This window comes from Coenobita brevimanus, chromosome 19 (assembly GCF_032717465.1).
Source record: "Coenobita brevimanus isolate Jiangsu-jjx chromosome 19, ASM3271746v2, whole genome shotgun sequence".
Classification (NCBI taxonomy): domain Eukaryota; kingdom Metazoa; phylum Arthropoda; class Malacostraca; order Decapoda; family Coenobitidae; genus Coenobita; species Coenobita brevimanus.
Window position 1 is genome coordinate 18234437 of NC_136972.1, and position 23323 is coordinate 18257759.

The following is a 23323-nucleotide window of genomic DNA, read 5'->3' on the forward strand; positions in this document are numbered from 1 at the left end:
AGAAAATAGACATAAATGATTACTTAATATATGGAGAAGCATCAGCAAGAGGACACTGCAAAAAAATGCATAAGAAGAGAGGTGATAAAGACGTAATAAAATTCAGTTTCCCAAACAGAGCAACTGATCAATGGAATGCACTACCGAATGAAATAGTGTGTGCCAGAACAATTCACAAATTTAAGGATATGTACGATAAATTTGGTTTAAGACACGGAACAGTACGAGCTTGACTCATTCCTGTAAACATACAATTAGGTAAGAACAATTAGGTAAGAACACCCACACCCACACACACACATTGGGAAAATGATTGGGAAAATGAGCTTAGAGGACAAGATTTAAATGCTGTATATAAAAAATTATGTGAATTTTATGAAATAGGAGTCCAGAAGTACATCCCACAGCACAAAGAAGCAGATAAGAAAATACAGAAATGGTTCAATACAGAATGTAAAAAATCAAAAGAAAGAAGAGATTTGTTGTGGAATAGATACAGAAGACACAATAGTGAAAGGGCATATAATAATTACAAACAGGCAAGAAACGATTATCAAAGAATAAGGAGAGAAGCCCAAAAACAGTTTGAGGAGGATATCATAAATAAAAGTAGTGATCAACCGAAGCTATTTTACAGCTACATCAGAAGCAAAACCAAAGTAAAGGATATAATACAATCCATTACGGTCGAGGGAATCACCTATACACAAGAGAAAGATATTTGTGAAACACTAAATAAGAATTTTCAATCAGTTTTTACTGAAGAAAAAAAAATTGTGAGCATGCATGCCCACACATACTACCAGATATAAAAATATCAGAAAAAGTAATACAAGAGGAGTTAAGTAAATGAGACAAAGGAAAAGCAAATGGTCCTGATGAAATTTCATGTTGGGTGCTACGATAATGTGCAAAGGAGTTAAGTAAACCATTATTTTTAATTATCAAGAAATCCTTGAGTCAAGGTAAACTACCTGATATTTGGAAGAAAGCAAATATTGTCCCCTTATTCATGAAAGGAAATAGACAAAATCCACTCAACTACCGACCAGTATCACTGACCAGTGTTGTAAGCAATGTATTAGAAAAGCTTGGGTAAATCATCTAGAAGAACACAGTATGATAACAGAAAGACAGTTTGGTTTCAGAAAAGGAAAATCATGTCTTACTAATCTGTTGAGCTACTATGACAGAGTAACAAACACAATACAGGAAAGAGAAGTATGGGTGGACAGTATCTATTTAGATTTCGAGAAAGCTTTTGACACAGTACCACACCAAAGACTTTTATGGAAACTGTACCATCAAGGAGGAATTCGAGGGTAACTGTTTTGTTGGATGCAAGATTTTCTCATAAAATGAGAAATGAGAACAGTACTAAGGGGAAACTACTCATCATGGAAAGAAGTGACTAGTGGAGTACCACAGGGCTCAGTGCTGGCACCAATCATGTTTTTAGTGTATATAAATGATATAGACAGTAACACTGGAAATGAAAGCTATGTAAATATGTTTCCAGATGATACAAAAATACAAAGGAGAATTACTAACACAGACTCTTGTAAAAACCTACAAGAAGAATTAAATAAACTTCATGAATGGAGTAATACATGGCAAATGGAATTCAATGTGGACAAGTGTCATGTAATCAAGTTTGGTAAAAGTGGAAAAAGACCTGATTTGGATTATACGTTAGGAAATAAAACCCTTCACACATCAGAAAGAGAGAAGGACCTAGGTGTGATTATCAATAACAGACTATCTCCGGCTGACAACATCAGTGAGAAGGTACGGAACATGTATACACTGCTTCCAAATATGAGAATAGCATTCGCAAACATAAATGAAGACATGCTAAGAAGGATAATAGCATCATTCATCAGACCAACCCTGGAGTATGCATCAGTAGTCTGGAGTCCTTATCTCAAAAAACACATAGACAAGATTGAAAAAGTTCAAAGGGCCGCTACAAGAAGGATACCAAGCTTAAGGGATCTAAGCTACGAAGAAAGACTAAATAAACTGAATCTACCAACACTACAGGAGAGAAGGAAAGAGGTGACATGATAATGCTATATAAATGCATATCAGGGAAGGAGAAAATAGACATGAATGATTACTTAACATATGGGGAAGCATCAGCAAGAGGACACTGCAAAAAATGCATAAGAAAAGTGGTGATAAAGACGTGAGGAAATTCGGTTTCCCAAACAGAGCAATTGATCAGTGGAATGCACTACCGAATGAAATAGTGTGTGCCAAAACAATTCACAAATTTAAGGATATGTACGATAAATATGGTTTAATACACGGGACAGTACGAGCTTGACTCATTCCTGTAAAGATACAATTAGGTAAGAACAATTAGGTAAGGTAAGACCACACACACACACACACACACACACACACACACACACACACACACACACACACACACACACACACACACACACACACACACACGAACAAAACAACCTACAAGTATGTGTGAGGGAAAAGTAGAACATGATTACTAGCACAAGTTACCTGGTGTTCCTCAGGGCTCTGTCCTATCACCAACTCTCTTCCTTTTATTTATCAATTACCTAAACTGTGCATCTGAACCTATCCACTCAAACGCTGATGATTCCACCCTTCACCTTTCCATTCTGTTCCTGCAAGGTCCATCTCAGCAGTTACTTCAACAAACAAGGGATGAGGCTATGGCATACATAATATCTGACTTGGCTTGGATCTCTGACTGGAGTAAAAGTAATCTGGTTGTTTTTAATGCATCAGGGACTTAGTTCTTTCATCTATCAACCCAACAAAATCTTCCATGGGAGCACCCACTAACCTTTATAATATCCAGCTCAATCCTGCATCATCCTTAAATATACTTTGGGTTTCATCCTCTTGGGATTTATCTTGGAAAGATCATAACACATCTCTTGTAAAATCTGCTTCCAAGAGATTAGGTGTGCTAAGCCGACTCTGTACCTTATTTACCCCTTCACAATTGTTGACTTTATAAACGGATTTTATTCGCCCATGTAGAGTACAACTCTCATGTGTGGAGAGGCTCCCCACATACAGCTCTTCTCAGTTGGGTGGAGTCAAAGGCTTTTCGTCTCATTAACTCTCCTCCTCTTACTGGCTCCCTTCAACCTGTCTCTTCACTGCACTGTTGCATCTTTATCTCTTTTCTATCGCTACTTCAATGGTCACTGCTCCTCTGAATTGCCTGCTTGCATCCTCCACCTCTACAATGGGCACATAGCGACAACCTTTCATCCCTTTTCTGTCATACTCTCTAATGAAAGAGTTAACCGTTACTCTCAGTCCTTCATTTATGCAACAGGTCAAGTTTGGATCTGTCTCCCTCTGACTGTTTCCTACTTCCTGCGATCTTCAGTCTTTCAAACACAGTGTCTCCAGGCATCTGGAAATGAACGGATCTTGACTTTGGCTCTTTTATATTGTTTTTGTTTTTTATCTTGGAAGGAACAGTTTGCGGACTCCAGGCCTTTGGTTCCTTCTTCCGTACATATAAAGAAAGAAAGAATTATAAATGGTTTTGTTTGGTGCTTATAACGCAGTTACATGTGGCCGATAAGGGTTTATATCAAATGGGTGGGCAGGGTTTATTAGAAAAGAAAATCAAGATGATCGACTGGTTACTTTTTTTTAATGCCCGGAATGAAAAACAATGTCCTTGGCCCCTACGCTTCTGATGTAGCAAAAAAGAACAGCATTAAGAATGAACGTCTTATTTGCTGCCTGGAGGAATTTGCCTGGTTGAGGCTGCTGGTGTGGTGTGGTTGGAAGTGTGTCACCACACGAATGTGGCGTCTGGGTGAGGCTGCTGGTGTGGTGTATAGTATAAGGTGTGTCTCTGGACAACAGTGCATGCAGTGTCTGGGTGAGGCTGCTGATGTGGCGTGGTGTGGTGTGGTGAGGTGTTTCAGTGTTCACTGTACATATTGTGTTTGGGTGAGGGTGCTGGTGTGGTGTAGTGTGGTGTGGTGTGGTGTGGTATGAGGTGTGTCAGGGTACACCATTGCGTATTATGTAATAAACGATGCCTCATGGTTGCTGCTTTTGTTAGAATACGTGACGTCGGTGCCAGTTTAGTCACGAAACCCTGAAATCCTCAGTGGCAAGGTTTCTGAAATCTCTGAGGTGGAGTGTGGGGAACTATGTTGTCGTTGCTTGGAAAAAAGTAATGTTGTGTACAAGAAAGAGTTTACATAAGAGTCATGAGGATGGCTGCTACCGTTGACTGCAACTGAAGAGGGGAGAGGGGGCATGACAACAGAATTCAGTGAACTGTCAGTGTTTTGTGTTTGACAAACCACTACTGTATTTTTTTTTTTTTTTGGATACACTAATACTGTTTGGTGAGGTAGGAGGCACTTCACTGAATAGCCAAAGTCTACTTAAGCTGTCTTCTGAAGTTTGACAACACGCTGACTCGGCTGGAAGGTCACGCAGGTGTCATGGACTTGTTGGAGTGCTCTACACACCAGAGGCCGATCTTCTCTGCCAAATGTATAATGGTGCTTCTGTGGTGAACTGCTCTAGAGATCAGGGCCGATCTTCTCTGCCAAATATAATTTGAACTGACATGTGCTAAATATAGCTGTTGTCTATGAACTCATTAATTACTGGTCTCTGCGTAGGATTTCCATTGTGAAGAAAAATATTCTGGTGTCATGGAGAATATTATTGTTAGAAATAGTGCAAGAGAGTATATATATATATAGATATATATATATATATATATATATATATATATATATATATATATATATATATATATATATATATATTTGTTCTGCTTAACCCGTGGATTGTGCATTTACCTTTTTTTTTTTTTTATCCCCCCCCCCGTGGTGCGTAAAAAATGCAGAAAGTTTTTTTTTTTTTTTTTTTTTAGTTTTTGCTTATTATAAACTTCAAAATCAACATCCAGGGCATCATCTGGTGGAGAAAAAAATAATGTCTCTCTCCGTCTTTGCATAGGGCCATGCTTAAGTTTACGTAAGGGAGCAGTGAAAACATTAAAAAAACAAAAACTTTTATTTCTTTTTGCTAATTACAAACTTGAAGATAAACATCCAGGGCATCATCTGTTGAAAAGAAAAAAATCTCTCTCTCTCCGTCTTTGCGTAGCGCCATGCGTAAGTTTGTGTAGGGGTCGAGTAGTCAGCGGTGATGCACGGCCAGCACAGCCTGAGCTGTGGCTCACAACGCAACGCTATCCAACCTGAGCTGTGACTCGCAATCCACGGGTTAACAGAGACCTATCACTGTGAAGGCCTTAGTTACAATATCTGTTAACCCTGTGACATCAGTTTTTATACTTCCTTCTCTCAAATGATTTTATTGATCTGAAAGGAGACCTTGTACTGAAGAGTTAATTAACACAGGAAGTGGGTAGACACAAGGAATCTCATTATCTTTAATTACCGGTAGCTCTACTGAGGAATATGTGAGCACAACGAATAAAAATAGTAATAGTAGAGTTAGGTAAATATTTGGGATGATAATACAGAAAACGTTCAGCCCAGCTCCAGGTTACTGTGAATTGCTTTTAAGCCTTTCATTACAAAATATATATATACATTTACAGTATACATACATACATTAATTCCACCATACACGCATATGTACTACATATACATAGTCTACAGTATAATCCCCACCACTAAACTTTCCCCAATTTTTGTGGTCCTATTACCCTCTTGACCTTTCTCTGAACTTTGGAGAAATATTTCAGGGTGAAGAAAGTTAGTAAAATATATCTTCCACGTCATTAAATTCGTCCATCCAGCACTTTCCTCGAGGGAATGACACAATGGAGGAAGTCTGGAGTTGAGACGGAAGGATTTTAAAAGCTGGGAAACTTCCTCTTACATTTATATCCCGAGGGTTGTGCCACTGATTCAGCTCTGGGTACTGAGGAAGGTCGTAGTGGGTCGTGCCCCGTCGTGGTTGTTCGGGATATGGTGCCGTTTGGTCGTGGTTAGTTTTATATGGTCGTTTTTGGTCGTGGCTTCGTCGTGGTTAGTAGTGTTTGGTTGTGCTTAGTCGTGCTTGGCCGTGGTTGGTCTTAATATGCTGTGGTTTGTCATGTTTGCTCATGGATGGTCGTGTTTAATCGTGGTTTGGTTGTGACTTGGTCGTGTCTGGCAGTTTTTGACGATGAGAGGTGGAGATTGGTCGTGGGTTAACTAAGTGGGAAGTGATTGTTTGGGTTGATCATATTTAGTAGTGGATGGTCGTAGTTAGGTCGTGTTTCATTGTGGTTGATTTTGGATTGATCTTGTTACGTTGTATTTGGTCATGGTTGTCGTGGTGGGTAGTGTTTCGTCCTGTTCTGTTTTGGTTGGTCATAATCCGTCGTGATTGATTGTTTTGTCGTGATTGAGTGAGTTTGTTTGTTGTTTATCGTGTTTGGTCGTTTTAGGCATATTTGGTCATCTTGGGTCATATATCTATATAGTTGGTCCTGGTTGATCGTGTTTGCTTACTATCAGTTTTATTTGATCGTGACTTGAGAATGATTGATCATATATGGTTAGTCGTGTATCGTCATTGTATGGTCGGTGTTTTGCTCTGCTTGGTAACGGATGGTTGCTTTTGGTCTTGATTGGTCGTGATTTGGTTGCCCTTGGTAGTTCTTCGTTGTGTCTCTGTATGATTGGTTTTGTTTGGTTGTGGTTAGCTGTGTTTCATCGGACGAACACACACACACACACACACACACACACAAGTAATGGGATTGGGAACAGAACTGTCTGAGAAGCGGCGCTCTAGCTCCTTTGAGGCTTTTTAATCGTGCAAGGTTGAATGCTGTAGCACTATAGCGCATTTGTTGTAAGCAGGCTTACAGCTTAGTTGATGGCCAAGTGATGTCTGATTGGAGGGTTGTTCATACCAGTAACCAGGGAGGCTCTATATATCTTAGCCAAGGCCCATCGACTTTAATGCAGTCTCAACTTAATGTAGTGTAAAAGCTTGGAGAGTGGCCCAGTTCTGTAAGGTAATAACAAACAGGAAGTGGTAATAAAGCAGACTCATTCCAACCTCCAACTAAAGCAAATCAAATTTTATGCAACAATGACTTAATATTGTACTTGTTGGAGCTTCCCAGTTTGGTCAGGTGAAAATAAACTGACAATAAACAAGACCACGAGACAAAATGGTGTTAATACCCGTATGCTGAAGACCACGAGACAAAATGGTGTTAATACCCGTATGCTTAAGACTCAAATACCGAAGGCAAAAGCAAGCTACAATTTTTTTTGTTAGTATCTGAAGCGTGTAATGATGTACATGCAGCAAAGCAGTCTCCAACAATTCATAAATAGGCCCTGCTGATTTACGGTTTATCCCAGTTGCTTCACTTCTTGTATAAATCGTTCATGGACATTCAGTTTTCACCTGACGTATGGACTACACCATAGTAATTTCAAACTATCCAGAACTAGACTAAGCTGATTAACCGTTTACCTATGTCGTTTCATTTCCTACTGGAGGTCACTACCAGCAAGTAAACCCTCCTAGCAGTGTGCTATATAGACAATGTACTGAGTGGTGAATTCATATCAATTAACCACCTAGATCAGAAAACGTATTAGCTTGGTTTATTCTTGCCTCCAAGTGATGTTAATTACGTAAGGAAACCCCTCCCGTACTGAGGTGGTAATTGAAGACTCTTATCATCTCTGTTCAAAAAGTCGTCCCTGAGCTGCAATGAATCATCTATTGGAGGTAAGAACAAATAAACTGTGTTCTCAGACTGAAATGGTTAGTGAAAACAGTCCATGAGGGAGAGCTTAACTTCTTTGCATGAGGTCTAGGACTGAAGGGAGTAGTTTAGGGAGAGATTGCAGATACCAGCCTTAACAACGAAATTATTTATATGGCCTAGGGGTTAGAGATTCATAAAAGATCCTCCATTTCGAAAACTTTCTCCAAGCTGAGTAATATCATCTGAAGGTAAAATGAATGAATGAACAAAAATGTGACATGACGGCGCAACAGCAGAGGTCATATGCCGCCGAACACAAACATTAAAAGAAAATCAAAATGTAAAAAAAAAAAAAAACGATAAAAAGCAAAGAGGAAAATGATGCATAAAACAAACCAGCAGTATAAAAGAAACAACCAAAACTAAATACTTGGTGGAAAGATAGAGGTTAAAACTATAACATCATCATTAACCCCTTAACTGCAGGGCATCACTTTCGTGATGCTCGGGCGCAATGGATCATACCACGGGGCGTCACTTTGTGATTCTGTGTGATTTTGAATTTGCTCGGGCTTTCAAGTGGTGACTTGTATCATCTGTCAGTACTGCCAGTGTCCAACAGTAGTCAGCGCTGCTAATGTCATCTGTACTCCCATCCATTGTTGACAATTTAGCCATTTTTCACTGTTCTTGACTCCCCTCCCTACCTCCCCTCCAATATCCTCTCCTCCCGCCTGCCCAGCTGCGCCGCACTATGCAAATCTTGCCCGGATTTTTCCATTGATTTCATCCATTGAAATGAGCCCTATGCCCTATGCTTATACAAAATAATATATAAAAAGACAAAAGGTAATTGATAGTGCCATACACCTGGAATTGGCTAATTATCACCTGGCAACATCCCATGTGCACTCGTTCCCTAATTTTCCCTGCTTATTTCCCCTAGAAATATGCCATATGACCTATTCTCGTAATAAAAATATAATAAGAAAGGAAGGGAGAAGCCTAAGTGGTATTTACATTCACCTGGAACTATCTAATTTATTATGTATTGTTTAGATTTCCTACCAATCATTTCATAGCATATAAATTAGCAGCTGTCACCACACTGACATTGTCAACCCTTGGCTGCACATATACACCACGTTATTCAGTTTACTGTCATCTTTCAAGGTGAAACCATGTCGGATTCCCGCCCATCCTTTTCCGCCGCTTCTGAGCCCACTGCAAAGGGCCCTGTGACTTCCACCCCTACTAAACCTCGTGTGGGAAGGGATAAAGGACTAAGTGACTCTGCTGTTGAATGTGAAGTGGCTGATTTATCAATGATAATGATGGACAGTGACTACGATCTTTGTGGTAAATCATGTGATGAGCCTGTGGAGGAAATGGTGACAGAAACTCCAAGTACGAGTGCTTCAGTGTCCCAAGTTCGTCCTGGCTCCAAGGGAAAGGAGCTCTTAGTGCAGCAAGGGAAGGAATTTGGGAAGGGAGTGAAGAGGAGGCGTGTTAGCCCCAGAACAATCGCCCCTGTGACCCAGCCCTCCATGAGTCCCAGGGTGAATCACCTCCACACTCTCCCAGTCCCACTTCACTAATATCTTCCACCTCTTCAGCCGAAATTTCTCCTAGTCGTCATCGTCGGAGTTTGCACCAGCACCTACAGTGAAGGCAGGTCGTAGGGGACGAGGTAAATCCCTTACTTGTCGTAAAAGTAGACTTGTTTCTAGAGTAAGGGCTGCTAGTGGTAAACGGCAACCTAGGGTCAGTCGGAGTAACCATGAAATGGCCCACTCTGCCTCACAGCCACTCTCATCCTCCCTCACCCAGCTTACACCGCCACGTGAGGGAACCCTGGACGCCTTCGTGTGGACGGAAGGTTCTGATTTCGTCCCAGAGCAACTCCACTTTGACGAGAGTTCCTCAGGGATACAACCTGCCTTCACTCTTGACGAGGATGCTGAGTGTGTGGACTACCTTTTGGCCTTCCTTGATGACGAAGTCATGCAGCACATATGTGATGAGACCAACGGGTACGAGTCACAACGTGCTGCAAGTGAAGCAGGTACAGCGAAAATGCAACAGTGGACTGTGCTTGGAGTGCAGGAACTGTATGTGTTCTTCGCCCTCATGCTTCTCATCCCTCATTCATGGAAGCATGGGTTGGAAGATTACTGGTCCATGGACCCTTTACTAACATCACCCACCTTCAATAAGTACATGGCCAGAGATCTGTTCCGTAACATCATGGGAAACCTGCACTTCACCAACAACGATATATCTTCCCAGACTGACCCACTCTGGAAGATCCGGGAGATTCTGAACAGAATGAAGGATAAATTCATGTCATTCTTCCACCCATTTCAGAAGGTTGTCATAGATGAATCCTTGGTTCTGTTCAGAGGACGTCTGAGGTTCGAACAATACATTCCAAGCAAACGTCATCGGTTTGAAATAAAGTTCTTTGTACATCCTTGACTTCGTCATCTATTCAGCCAGCACTGTCTATCTGGACAAAACACACCCCCCTGGCTTCTCAGGCTGTGGTGAAAGTGCTGCTTGAAAGGTGTTTTGGTGGGAATCATGTGCTGTATATTGACAACTATTATACAACACCATAACTTGCTAAATACCTTTCAGAGCACGGCATCGGCTCCTGCGGCACTGTCAAGAGCAATCATGCCCACTTCCCCAAATTCCCTGAGACAAGAACTTCGCAGCGGGGAGACGTGCACTTACACAAGTCTGAGAAGATGCTGGCAATTCGGTGGCATGACAAGAGGGTCGTGCACATGCTTACCACTGTACACAAGGGGGAACTCCAAGACAGTGGGAAGGTCGACCGTAGGACAGGCGAACCTTTGATGAAACCTGATGCTGTCATCGACTATAATATCAACATGCGGTTGGTGGAGAAGTTCGACATGATGATTGGAGAGATCGACTACCTCAGGAAGAAAACTAGGTGGTACAGGAAAGTGTTTCTGCATTTCATTGACATGACGATGCTGAATGCCTTTATCCTGTACAAGATGAAGGTAAAGCCACCCAAGTTATTCTCCCTGCGGTTGTACGCCAGGACCTGTTTTCAGCAGCTGCTTGAGAGATATGGTTGGGTGACAGCAGCAGCTCCAAGGTGCCATGCTGTAAGACTTCTCAACAGACTTGAGCAGAGGGCGTACATGGACTGGCACAGATTGGTGCAAATGCCTGCCACTATGAAGAGGAAGGCTGCGATCCGCAGGTGCCAGGTGCGTGCACATACCACCAGATGCACACCTGAGCACAAATGCAGCTCTTGGCAGTACACTGAGTGCCAGGTTTCCCTCTGTGTACCCTGCTTCTTTGATTACCACAGCCTGAAGCATTTCTAAAACAATGCAAGTGGAAATGTAATTAATGCGTAAATATTGTGTAAAGAATTTGTAAATAGGAAGTGAAAGCAATGGATGTAAATATAATTGAACAGTGGAAAACAGTTTTATAAGTTACTCCAAGTGACAGTGCATAACATGATGTAAATAGAATAGATATGTAAATAATGTAAATAAAATAGAAAATGTAAATAGAAATGTAAATAATTCGTAATATAAGAATATGTGTATAAATACTTGGAGTAATGACAGTGAAAGTGAAAGCTTCGCTCTCTATTCTAGATTACTGAATGAGAAAGTGAATGCCTGGAGTGAAAATAAACTACTATTACTGAAGGAAACTTATGGATAAATACTGTATATATAAATAAGTGTAATAAAATACTAGGAATATAAAATGTGAGTGTGCTTATGAATAATAAATGACAGAATACCAGCGGGGATCGAGCGCAGGTGGAAAGCTCGTACGCGCTTGTAATTTACATTGCTTTCACAGTGTTTTTTTTTTTTTGGAGTATGGATTCCAAACTACTTGAAATTCATAGAAGAGTGTTTCTAGTGATAATATCAGGCAGTGGCAATCATATTACGGAGTGTCGGGAAGTGTAAAGTGGAGACTTCATTACCCAAATTCAGAAGTCCCCACAAGTCCAAAGGTAGTCGACGAAGGCTCAACAAACATCCCAGGAGAAAGCTGAAGGTAAGTGCCATAGGCATTTTTAATTATAATATTCTAGGACTAATAACTAATTTTTGGCAAATATTTTTAAAAAGTCAGTCAGTGCACGATTATCCTCATGGGACAGGCACGGACCGCTTCTGACGTCCCCGCGGTTAAGGAGTTAAAACACAAACTAAAATATGATAAAACCCTACAGCTTGTGAAGAAGGCCAGAACTCAATACAAAGGAGAAGGTGCCTCACCCCATAGCACAAGCTTCTTCCCCAAGCACCAAGGAGAGAAGGTACGATCTGTTGCTGGCTCGGCACCCAGAAAGGTACTGCCAACGAAGGTCCCTGAGGCTGGGGCATTCGAGAAGATGTCACACAGTCAAAGGAACCAAACAGTCATCACAATAGGGAGGGGGGGCTCTTTCCATTGAAAAAAAACATGAGTCAGCCTAGTTTGGCCAATCCAGAGGCAGGCTAAAGCTGTTTCCCACTGTGGGGACAGTCCCACTTGCCCACCATCCCCAGGTTCCGACCAATGTTGTGGAGTTTTTTCGCCCCTGCTGCATCCCACCTCCTCTGCAAGCAGAAAAGGACAGCCTCCATAATGGCTGCACATACAGTAAATCCTTGGATGGGACACGGTAATGAGGAAAGGAAGGGCAAGAGGCAGCAGCTCTGGCCAGAGACAAAACGCTCATTGTCCACGATCCCCACATGTGCAGGGACCCAAGACAGTTGTACAGAGTATCCTCGCCTATGTAATAAGAAGAGCCACTCCAAGACAGACGGGACTAGGGGATGTGATGGGAAGCCACGAGACAAAGCTTGTAGGGCACTGGCTGAGTCACTAAAAAGGGTAAAAGAAGCTGGAGGAAAACTAAAAAATTAATTCAACCGTGACTGAAATGGCAGTAAGTTCAGCAGTAAAAACAGATGCAGAAGGAAGGAGACTCCCACCACGGCTAAAATCATGAAAAATGACACCAAAGCCTGTTCCCACACGGGATTTAGAACCATCAGTATATACAGGGATCAAGTCACTGTGAGCAGAGGCATGTTCTAAAAAATAAGACAAAGCTGTCTGTGAGGAAAGAGAGGCCTTTCTCTCAAGGAAGTAATCACATGGTTGTACCTCTGGGAGAAGCCAGAGAGTGCCTCGGGGGATGCATAGAGGGCAAACAGGGGAGGACTAGACACCAACTCCCCCATGGCAGCCCTCGCTCTGTACCCAGATGGGTGTGGATGGCGAAGGTGGGTGTCATAAAAGGGGAGAAGAGCAACCTCAGAGACAGCCTTACAGCTCAGTGAGGCCGGAAGATGGTGAAGATGATGCCAACACTGCACCATTAAGGACTGCTGGTGGAGATCCAGTGGTGGTTCGTTTGCATCAACCAACATACTTTCAATCAGGGAAGACCGGAAAGCCCCAGTTAACGGACGAATCCCAGCATGATGGACCGAATTTAGTGGCCTCAGGCGTGGCCCAGTAACAGAAGAGTGTACCACACACCCATAGTCCAATTTCCTCCTTAGTAAGGCACAGTAAAGTCGGAGCAGGATGGTTCTGTCAGCACCCCAGGACAAGTGAGATAGGGTCCGTAGGAGAGACAGGGCAAGGAGGCATGATAGTCGTAATGAACGGATATGTGGTACTCACGTCAGTCATCTGCCAAAAACAAGTCCAAGAAACCTTGTCTCGTCCACACATCGCACCTTGTGGCCATATAACTGGAGATCTGGGTCAGGGTGAACTCCTCTCAGGCAGCAGAAATGGAAGGCCACCGTCTTTGCTGGGGAGAAATGGAAGCCATGCAGGTGGCCCACCGAGAGACCGTGTCTAGAGCAAGATGAACGAGACGTTCAGCCACGGACATTAGGGAAGCAGCATACCATAGAGCCAAATCATCGACATACAGGGAGCCCGACACCCCTTCTGGAATAGAGGACACAATACCATCCAATGCTATAGCAAAAAGGGTCACACTGAGGACACATCCTTGAGGCACCTCTTCCTCCTGAGGGTATGAAGAAGACAGGGTGACATCAACCCTAACCCTGAATGAATGGTCATGCAGATAATTTAATATAAATAGGGGCAGCCTGCCAGGTAAACCAAAAGAATGGAGCTGCTGAAAGACACCAAATCGCCTGTAGTATCATATCCCCTTTCTAGGCCAAAGAAAACGCACACGAGATGCTACTGTCTAGCAAAAGCATTACATGCTGCAGCCTCAAGGTGGACAAGTGCATCTGCTGTTGAGCGACATTTTCAATAGCCAGATTGACACTGCGAGAGACATTAGGTGAGTGTTGACCATATTCTCAAATAATTTACACAAGCAGGATGTCAAGGCTATTGGCCGATACTCAAGGGGACTGTAACCTGCCTTCCCCGGCTTTTGGAAAGGCATGACAATAGGCTCACGCCAAGAGGTGGGAAGAGAAGATTCCCTCCAGATTCTATTAAAAAGGCTGAGGAGAAAAGACAGTGCATCATCATGCAGGTGTCGAAGCATCGTGTAGGGAATATCATCCGGCCCTGGTGAGGTGTCATGACAGAGGGAAAGGGCAGATTGGAGTTCGTGATATGAGAAAGGGAGGTTGTAGGACTCCACATTCCCTGAATGGAAGTCCAGCACCCTTGCCTCCTCTATCTCCTGTTGTCTTGCAAAAATTGGTGAGCTAGTATCTCGATGACTGCCGCAAAGGAGGACGTAAAATATCAGCCACAGGTGCAGGGTCACCAACAGGCTCCCCGTTAGATATCAGCACAGGGGACCTGACTTGTGTGAATTTTCCTGAGATCTTTCGCACCCTCTTCCACACCTGAGACACTGGCGTCTTTGAGTTTGCATATGACGCATAAGCCATCCAAGAGTCCCTCCTAGCTTGTTTGAGTACCCGTTGAGCCTTAGCCCATGCCCTTCTGAACTTGACAAGATAATTCTCTGTCCTGCATCTACGATAATGGGAGAATGCTAACTTCCTCTCAAGTACAGCAACAATGCAATCCTCACTCCACCATGGGACAGGTTGATAGCGATGCATGCCAGAGGTTTTAGGAACAGCATGAAAGGCAGCAGAATGCAGAACGGAGGTAAAAAACAAAACAGCCTCATCAATATGCAGCAAGTCTTCAACTGAGACATCAAGAGAAATCTGAGAAAATAAGCAAGTCCATCTTATCCAATCTCTACCTCATTCAACAGGAACAGGGACTGGACACTGCTGCAGTAAGGAGGATGGGACAATGATCACTTCCATGGGTATCCTCCATAACCTCCCAGGTAAAGTCCATGAGACAGTCAGGAGAGCAATCAGAGAGGTCAATTGCTGTAAAGAACCCATTTGGGGGTGAAAATGCATAAATGCCCCAGTATTGAATAGGTCAAAATCCTCATCCTCTAATAAGGACTCCAACAGTCCCACGTTGGTTAACAAGACAGTCACCCCACAAAGGTGGTGACCATTAAAGTCCCCCCAAAGAAGAAAGGGCGTAGGTAACTGATCAAGAAGGTTCTCAAGTTCCACCCTACCGACTGCTGTGTTGGGCGATAAATAAATGGAACAAACTGTATACCAGTGGTGGGCAAACAACCGCACAGCAATACACTGAAGGCCAGATTGGAGGCGGACTGGCCAATGAGGGATGCCAGCCCTCACCAAAACAGCACTACCTCGAACAGGACCCTGGGTTGGCACTGAGTAAGAAGCATTGTACCCAGATGTTGCATGAGGAGTGGCAAACCCTACAAGAGTTTCCTGGAGACACACGCATAAAAGGGAATAAGTCAGGAGGGTCCGCAGCTCCTCCTAATTACCACACAGCCCTTGACAATTCCATTGTAGTATACTGACTGAGAATGTCATAGTACCCATAGCAAAGGATCAGTTTAAGGGGCGAGACAACCTTGTCCCCGACAAGCAACTAGATTTAGACTGCTGTTTAGGACTGCCCTTTGAAAAGGACTGCTTGGCACCGTTATGGTGGACAGTGTACTGCCTGGCTGAAGATAACCTGGAGGAAGAAGAAGAGGGCCAGACAGTGGTCTTCTTCTGTGGGGGAGCAAGAGATGGCTTGGTAGGGGGATCGGAAGCTGCTCTAGCTGGAATAGAGCTGGCAGTACCTCCATGAGAAGGAACATGATCGGTAGCACATCCCACAATACTGGAACCCTGAGAGGGCAAGGCCTCATGCAGCTGAGCAGGTGCATCGACGACCTGGGTACCACCCCTGTCTGGTGGTGGCTGGGTCGTCAGCAAAACGCCACCCTCAGGCTACACCCGCCCCAACCCCTGACCATCCCCAGTAGAAAGAGTAGTGGGCTCCACTGCAGAAATCTTTGGTAGCAGTGCTTCTATCTCTGAGCACCCTGAGGAGCCACAGTGATGCTTACCATGCACAGGAGGGACATCAGGAGTTTTGGATGTGTCAAAGCAAGGCATAGCATCGACACGGGTGTTTGCCACAGGAGGAATCAGAGGAATCGGGATGGTGGAGGCACTCCCAGATGCAGGAAGCACCACCCCAGAGGGGACACCCCAAGAGACAGGAGGCACCTCCCCAGAGGAAGCACAGTCGCTTCCAGGCTGCACTCCCTCAGTGAAAGCCCCCGACCAAGAGGGCGGAGTAGTAGAACCCCAAGAATTTGATGGGGCATTGTGTGATGGCAGAGGCACCTGCCAGGTAGTTTTAGGGTGAGACGAGGCAGCAGCAAAGGTAACTCCAGGGCCAATTAACTTCTCCTTTACCCTGGCCTTTGCCTCAGAAATGGAAATTTTCTCCTTCATTTGGGCAGAAATAACCTCAGACTCAAACTTGTATACATCGCAATCCCTTGAGGAGGCCGCATGCACTCCTCCACAGTTCAAACATTTAGAGGGTTGAGAACAATCAACCATACCATGGAAAGCACCACCACAATTTCCACGGACCTCAGGAAGGCCAGATGCTTCCTGCCGGCAAGAACGGCGAACATGACCAAATCTTTGGCAATCATACCACATTCTAGGTCAGGGAATGTAAAGTTTAACCTTAAGCTTCCACCATGCACCAGTGACAACCTCTGGCAAAGTAAGGCGATCAAACGTCAAGATAACAGTGGGTGTGGATGTTAAAACCCCATCAACTTTCTTAATAATTCTCTGTACTGCTACAACTCCCTGAGGAGCCAGCCTCTCCAGGTGAGAAGAATCAGAATAAGAGATCAAGTCACGAGAATAAGCAACCCCACGGGCCTGACTGAGGATCAAGTGATGAGAACCAGATACTGGATAACTGGCAACCACAGTAAAAGACTGGATGCATGAACTGTCCTCTTCATTCCTGGCCTCTATCAACAGAGAACCATTGCCCTGCAAGGAGACCTTGGGGGTAAATCCACATGCTGTAACTAGACCACTGTGAATCAGAAAACAGTTCAGGTTCTGGAAGGAAGTACCATCAGCCGTTTTGAGTACTATGTATTTTGTATAAGAGTGTTTCACAAAGACACCGGGTAACAACTCGATAGAAGGGACATCTGGATTCACAGTTTTGGCAGATGACCCAGAGGGTGCAGGGTCATCGGCCAGAGAGTGACCAGGTGATGCCGACTCGTGCGGCTGGTCACCGACCACACGAGTGGTTGAAGAAGTGTTTAATGTATCCATATGTACAATACATTAGAGACAAAATGGCACCAGGACCAAGGGAAACCGCCTACCAGGGAGTGAGGGGACCAAGTGCTCTCTGATGTGAGGGGGGGTACCTCGTCCCTAGAGGGTGACCCAAAAAGGACACCCTGTGATGTGAGAGTTCACTCCCACCAGTGCAAAGACCCCCTTCCCCAACACCACCCAACCCAGACACCCAACCAACCAACTCAGGACAGCACCAAGGCGACCCCTCTGGATGGCGGCACCGATGACCCATACGGGTAACCTATGTTTCGGGCAGCACTTAGTCAGACCCCTCACCCACAATCCTACCAACATGGGAGACCCTGCCAGATGTCATTACATCTGCGGGCAGGCTTGTGGAATCACAGGAGCACACAAGCCCCCCCCCCCACGACAAGGTGGCTGCCCATGGGAGGATCGTCTGAAGGTAACAAGAAATTGAAATAAACATAACTGAAGTGAAATGGCAACAGTTTGAAGGATAGAATTACGTATCGTAGCCTTAACATAGTCCGCCAACGGACGTAATTGATAGAGTATTCTGTCCTGCTGTTAGTAGGCCATTTAATTCAACTTAAGAGACTGCTCTTGTACGGAAGGAGTTAATGAAGGCTATAACCAAGCATTCCAGTTAGAAAAATCTCTCCTAAACCAAACAAGGTCGTTTAAAGACAGCAAGATTAAACAAAATGAAAAGTCTTTGTATTTTTGGAATTAAAGACAGAATTAGAGTCAAGGGCCTGCAGCATAATAAAACATGAATTACCTAATTATCATGGCCTAAGTGGTAAGAGTATATAAGAGCCTAAAACTTAAAATATAAGCCTAAAACTTAAAATATAATGGCCTAACTTGAGAGAATATGCATTATACACCAAAGGCAGGGTAGCATGGAATATGCTAAAGGGCAGAATTATGTTACAACCTGAAGGCTGGTGTTATATAGGCTAGACTGTATAATATATAACATGAGAGGGTAATATACAGACAGCATAGCTCGAACTTTGATCATGACGCGTGATGTTGATATGTAATTGATTTGAGGCGTTATGTCTGCGGCCACCCTTTGATGAATTAGGGCATCGGGTTACAGATGGGCAGATAGATACATAGACCAAAATTAAATCACTTCTTATAACAAGACACACTACATATATGCAAAATTTTTATCCAAACGAGATAAGGCATTACTGAGATAATGCTGCACTCTGAACCTTAACCTTGACCAGTGATCTCTGACCTTTTAGTTGATCTGCATTAAGATCTAGTCACTTCTTCCCAGACCCACAAACAAAGTATATACCAGCTCTGATTTACTGTACAACTCATCAGACATCGATGGAATACATACATACATATGTATACACACATCATACAAGTTTACATACAGTCAATGCATACATTAATACATACATACGTACATACATACATACCGTACATACACACATATACGTACATACATGCACATCTATCTATCTATCTATCTATTGCCAGACGCCTCAATCCCGTTTGGGGTGGCCACAAACAAATCGCCTCCAAGTCGCCCTGTCCCCCTCCATTTCACTGCCCTGCTTCCAACTCACACCCCTCTCTCTCATATACCTCTCCACACCATCCCTCCATCTCATCCTCGGCCTCCCCCTCCCTTTTCCCCCCTCCACCTCACTCACATACACTTTCTTCGTCAGTCTTTCACCCTCCATCCTCTCCACATGGCCAAACCACCTCAATGTGTTCCTCATAGCGCTTCCTATCACATCCACATCCACACCACGACGCTCCTTTATATCCTCATTCGTCAGCCTGTCTCTCCATGTGACTCCACAGGCTCCTCTTAAATAACTCATTTCCACTGCTCTCACTCTTGACTTGTGTCCTTCCAACAACATCCAAGCTTCACTTCCATACGTTAGAGTTGGTATCACAATACTGTCATATAGTAACTTTTTCACTTCCATGCTCACTTCCCTGTTTCTTATCACTGCTTTCAAAGAACCAGCAACCTTTCTTCCCTGCTGTACCCTTTCAAGCACTTCACCCTCCAAACCTCCATCCTTACTCATCACACTACCCAAGTACTTAAACGTACTCACATTTTCCAATTCCTCACCATCCAACCTCGCTGTCCATTCACTGACTACACCTCTCTCAAAGACCATCACTTTACTCTTCCCTATATTCACCTTTAGATTCCGTTTCTTACACACTCTCCCAAACCCATCCACCAAGCCTTGCAGCTCCCCTTCGTCTTCACTCAACAACTGAGTATCATCTGCAAACAACAGTACAGGGAGTTTCCAAACACTATCCTCTCTCACCAGGGCCACTCCAACATCCACTACCCTACCTTGTACCTCTTTTATTACCCCATCCATGTACAGATTGAACAACCATGGAGACATAACACATCCCTGTTTCAACCCAACCGTCAAAGAGAAAAATTCACTTAGTTCACCATCCACACGCACTGCAGCCTTTGCACCATCGTACATACTCTTCACAGCATTCAACAACTTCCCATCTACTCCATATATTCTTAACACTTTCCACAATCCTTGTCTATCCACCCTGTCATATGCTTTCTGCAAATCCATGAAAGCCGCATACAACTTCTTGCCCTTCTCTAGAAATTTTTCCACTAAAGATCTAAGAATGAATATCTGATCTACACCACCTCTTCCCTTCCTAAAGCCTCCCTGTTCTTCTCCAACTAATTTCTCTGTTCTTTCTTTAACTCTGTCAATAAGTATCCTACCATACACTTTTCCTATTATACTAAGAAGACAGATGCCCCTATGATTACCACACACATCTTTTTCCCCTTTTCCTTTGTACAAGGGAATAATGATACCTGACTTCCAATCATCTGGGACTCTACCTTCCTCCCAGGCCAATCTGCACATCTTCCACATCCATTCTACTACTATCTCTCCTCCATGCTTCAGCATTTCACCACACACTCCATCAATTCCTGGGGCTTTCCCTGATTTAACTTTCTTCATTGCTTCCACAACTTCTATCCTACTGATTTCTTCCTGTCTTCTCACCTTCCTCCTTCTCCCAGCCATTCCCCAGCCACTTATACTCGCATTACTTCCATCCTCTATGTTCAACAATTCCCTAAAGTGTTCTCTCCATCTGCTCACTTTTTCTCCCTTCTCCACTAGTAATCTACCATTTTTATCTTTCACTCCCCTGCTAACTTCACTTCCACCCTGTCTTACTCTTTTCACCTATTTCCAGAACATTTTCTTACAGTCCCTCCACTTTACTCTCAAATTCCTTCAAAATACATACAATACGTACATAAATTCACACATACATACATGCATGGATACAAATATCCATGTATGCATGCATGCATTTTTAAGAGAATGAATGGAGGAAGGAAAAACAAAGGAAAAAAAAAAACAAGTCTACGTGCCTAAGGAATCCTCCATTCATGAAATATTTATTACAATTGGATTTAAATAAAAGTGGATTAAATGTTTGCGGGAAGCAACTCCCAGGAATTGAATTCCAGAGAGTAGTAGTTCTGGGGACAAATGAATTTTGATCAGCAGAGGTTCTGCATTGCGGGGAAGAGAGTGTATGTTCATGGGCGCTCCCAGCTGCCCGAGTATTTCAGAAGAAAATGTGAAGGACAGGCACAATTGAAGCAAGTTCGTCAGAACACTTACGGTAAAAATATCGGTAAAATGATACCAAAGAAGCAACATCTCTACGTACTGATAATGGAGGAAGGTCATGCTTAATGGCAGGATTATTGATTAATCTAATGGCTTTATTATGAATTTTGTCCAACTACCTCAATGCAACCGTTCCACATCCACTCCACAGTGGCGAACAATATTCAATCTGAGAACACACATGACTTTTGTACATTGTGGCCAACTGCTCGTCACTGAAGAGTTCACGAACTGTGTAAAGAAGTCCCAATTTTTTAGAACCGTTTTCAGCAAGAGATATAACATAAGCTGTCCAGCTTAGGTTGGTGTTTAGTGTGACACCTAGGATTTCAGTTGTAGTAGATATGGGAATACTGACATCATTTAAAATTATGTGGGAGTCTGAGTGATTCTTTCTGTTGGAGAAATTATTGCATTTAGGGTTCTGAGCATTATATGAAACCAGATTTGTTTGTCTCCTTTGATTAGCTTTTAGCAAGGTCCTGGTTCAGAGAAATTGCTGTGTTTATTTGGGAATTTATTATATCAGACTGTTTAAAGGAGGTAGTGAATGTGAAAGAACTATGAAGTGTCGAGTCATCAGCATAAGAGTGTATAGGGTTGTGAGTGACAGATACAGTAGGAGGTCATTTATATGAAAGAGAAAGAGGGTCGGGGCCAAAACTGAACCCAGAGGTATGCCAGCATTTATGGAATGAAATTGAGAATAAATTCCATCTGCCATGACCCGTATTTTTCTATTACGAAGAAAAGAAGAAATCTGAGGAACCAATGATGCATGACCATAGTGTGACATCTTAGACAATATGGTCCAGTGCCATACTCTGTTAAATGCTTTTGAAATATCAAGTGCTACTATGTGTGGTTCAACATGTATTGTTTGGTTAATCTGATGGGTAAGAAGGCAAAGAATGTCTACAGTTGAACGTTCTTGTCTAAATCCATACTGCCGATCATTGATTAATTTATTGATTTCTAGGTGCTTGACTATGTGTTTGTTTATTAGTGTCTCAAAAACTTTACCGAGGACGGATGTTATAGCAACTGGTCTATAGTTTGATTGATTAGAAGTGGCCCACTTTTTAGGAACAGGATGGATATTTGCTTCTTTCCAAGAGGCTAGAAAACTTGAGGTACATAAGCAGAAAAATTTTGCCAATACAGGTGCCAACACTGGGGAGCAGGTTTTAAGTACTATTGAAGGAATTTCATCTGGACCAGTAGGTTTGTTTACTGAGAGATTCTGAAATACAGCTTGTACGTATCTTGTGTGAATCTTGAAAGAGGGTATTTAAGGGGAATCAAAATCAAGTACAGTTAATTCTGTGATTTTCTGTATTTAGGGTTGAGTTTGTTGAAAGAATATCAACAAGAAGGTTGGCTTTTCAACACTGGTCACTTACTAGATTTCCATTGGGGGACTGTAACAGAGGAATGGAAGAGGTGGTAGTGAAGTTAGATTTGAATGAAGTAAGGGTAGACCTGAATATTTTGTTATCATTTGGGTTGTTTAGTAGTTTGGTGGCATGTCTATGAAGAAAATTTGATTTCGAAAGATTGATAATAGTTTTGGCATGGTTTCTGATATTTCTATAATAGTTAAAGGCCTCTTTAGTTTTGGTCCTTGTATCAGTGTTATAGGCTATTGTTTTATGTTCTGTTACTCTAGCACACTTATGGCCAAAACAGTTAGGTGAGCTACGTCTTTTTCTGTAACTGTGATGGGGAATGAATGTTTCCATGCCGACTTTAATGAAATCCTGTATGTGGCTCAATGAGGAGTTTGCATCTAGAGAGAAAAATTAGGTCCAAAGAACATCCATGAAAATAATTTGGAGACCCTCCTAGTTTGCCCTGTTGTAGTGCCATTTAGTCACCACGATAGGTTCAGAGCAGGAGGGTGTGGTAGGTGTTGCACTGGTGGCTTGTATCAGACAATGAACCGAGGATCCGAGGGGGTGCTTCACTTTGACATCATATTTATCTGAACTGGTTGTTAGAAACAAGTCCAATGGGTGGGGATTCTGATCGGGGTTGTCTGGTACACGGGTATGTTGATTGGCTAACTGGGTGAGTTTAAATGAGTCTGCAAATAGCTCACAATGCACTCCGAGCTCAGACGCTGTCTAGTGAGGAGGTCAGGCCGATTTGTCCCGAGATCTGAACTCTGTTTCATTTACTCGTGGCGA